The sequence below is a fragment of the Peromyscus maniculatus genome, chromosome 1 (genome assembly GCF_049852395.1).
Source record: "Peromyscus maniculatus bairdii isolate BWxNUB_F1_BW_parent chromosome 1, HU_Pman_BW_mat_3.1, whole genome shotgun sequence".
Lineage (NCBI taxonomy): Eukaryota > Metazoa > Chordata > Mammalia > Rodentia > Cricetidae > Peromyscus > Peromyscus maniculatus.
Window position 1 is genome coordinate 18,031,874 of NC_134852.1, and position 2,682 is coordinate 18,034,555.

The 2,682-nt window shown below is 38.2% G+C and overlaps 1 pseudogene; it reads right to left on the bottom strand.

Annotated features, from left to right (window-relative positions):
* Window positions 1–220: 220 nt before the first annotated feature.
* LOC143274224 (vomeronasal type-1 receptor 2-like) lies at window positions 221–1,143 on the bottom strand (annotated as a pseudogene).
* Window positions 1,144–2,682: the final 1,539 nt, after the last annotated feature.

Sequence of the window (2,682 nt, forward strand, 5' to 3'; positions counted from 1 at the left end):
GGGAAGTCTCTCCCAGCTGCAAGTTCAAGAATGTAATGGATCTCAGATCATTCAGTCTGCTGATTCAAGCAGATGACAAAACTCCCATACTCATTTTGGTTAATGCTAGAAACACTAGGTGCTACCTTCTTAACTTTCTGAATTGAATTTTTGAGTGTGATAGGTGAGTAAACAACCAGATATGAAGCAAAATATAGCATGTAAATAATTTAAAGTAAGATTAAAACGTTTTATTCCTCATCCAGACCAAACTGATTCTGGACAGAATGGAATAATGATTCATAAGAACAAAGGGTCCAAAAGATGGAAAACATAGAGAAGTGAAGCAGGTGATGTCCACAAGCCACCAATTTTGATCATGCAAAAAAGCAATGCAGCCTCGTAAGATGGAGGAGAGGGTATAAAAAACCAGAAAGGTAGCTACCAATGCCAGGATGTTCTGGGTGGCTCAGGGGAGGTTCTGCTAGAACCAGTAGTGCTGCAGATGTGTTGTACATTTTGCTTGTGTCTGTACAGAATGACAATCATGGAGCTGCTGGACCAGGTGATCATCACAGAAAAGAGGATTTCAGAACACACAAGCAATGCTACATAGAATGAGCCACTGATTTCATCACTCCCTACAATTGAACAGTATCCAAAATCATGTTTTCTTGTCACATTTTTGCTATTCCTTTCAATAAAAGGGTACACAAAGAAAATAAAATTTATCAACATGTACAAGACCCAGAGAAGGTCAATGGAGCAGCCAATGTACTTTGCAGCTTTTAATTTATGGTCTTTACAACAGAATCCCCTTGGATTGATGGTGATGGCTTGGAAGACACTAAGGAGGCAAATGCTGTCAATGGACACACTTCGCCCAAATCTTTGCATGTACAATAGAAGCTGGCATCTGAAATTATTCATGAATTGCTTCAATCCCCAAACTGTCATTGTGTGGGGCACTCCTGCAGAGAGAATGTCCAAGGCATTGGATGCCATTAGGTGCATGAGAATCAAATCTGTGGGCTTTAGTTTGCATTCTCTGTAGTAAAGGACTAGATAGTAGAACATAAGAGAGAGATTTCCCAGAATTCCGGTGGTAGTTTGTGATAAGAAAATGATTCTAATTGCCAGATTATATAAATTCATTTTGTCATTCAGCAAAATTTCCTTTTGAATATGGCCCTGCTGTTTTTCTGTCTATTAATAATGACAATTATTTGCCATTTAGATTGACAAAAGAAGCCTTTAATTCATGTACCAACTCAGAGACTGAAGCAGAGAGTCTTTTAATCTCAGAAGATAAACATCAACCCTGACCACTTAAATAGACCTCATCCCAAAATTTTGACAGGAGTAGGTACTTCCTATGTATGTTACTGTGAGATTGCTCAATAACTTAGAATGTAAAATTGATGGAATGAGATCCATTAAGTTTCAGAGAAAATTGTCGTGCAGGACAACATGGTGTTGGCCTGTGAGAAACAACAAAAAGTGACAGCCCACACAAACAAACATGATGTAAAACTTCTAAAATATATTGATTTGCTAGTTGTGGTGTGAAAGAAATAAACTTTAATAATGACCACAAATGTTAAATATTTCAATTCTAAATGTATATTTCACATAGACCCATTAAAAATGTAATGAGAACTTTATAATACCACCAAGGATAGACACTTGCAAGCAGCTAAGTTTTCCTCCATCTTAACATGGGTGGAGCCATCTTTGTGTTAACCTGAAACTAACTATCTTTTTTCTACCCCCTCTATAAAATGTCCCTTGCAAAATATCCAAACCCGTTCTAGAAACTGTGGGTTCAAATATGTAAATTATTGCCTACTTCTAGCTTCTGTTAATCTTGTTTCTTGCATTACCTCCTCCTTCCAACCATCAATAAGGATACATTTTCTTTTGCCATTTTTGCCCATACCAACTCCTTGTCAAGTGTATTTGAAGTTGCTTTGTGAGAAGTGTTTCTTTCCAGGCAGTCACCAAGCCCTCTTAATACAGACTCTTAATTTGTACTGTGATCATGCTGAGTGGTGTTTAGGTCTTTACTCTGTAGCAGCAATATCTAAAAAATTAGTAAAGCAGGTAATGCATTAGAATGATGGCTCAAGACACAATTTATATTGCATTAAGAACTAGCTTTATGAAAATCACACCATATCAACACACACACACACACACACACACACACACACACACACACACACACACACGGACACCATATTTTATTCCTGCAGTAGTATGCACATGAAATCATCTTTAGTAGGGTGAGGTCCCCTTGAAAAAGTAGGCAGAAGTAGCAGTACCAAGCTGACCCAAGCAGTCCTAGGGAGAGCACTGTTACTCCACATAGTCATCAGCCATGTGAGGATGATCAGCCGAACAATCGAGAACTGGGGCAAAAATTTCAGCAGTGAATTTGGGAATCTGAAGTAGTTAAAGCAAAGTGCGTAGATGAGCTGAGACCACTGGAACTACCAGATGCTAACATTCTCCCCTTCTCCAAGCACTGGCACTGTAGAACACCCTAGGAAATGGCTACACAAAACAATGAAAATTATTCTATTAAGTGAGGTAATACAGGCCCAGAAATCACTAGCATACACTTTTTCTCAGCATGGTTTCATTGCTTATAGTTGTTTAGAAATGTGTATTTATGTGATATGAATGTGTTGAGCCCAGAAA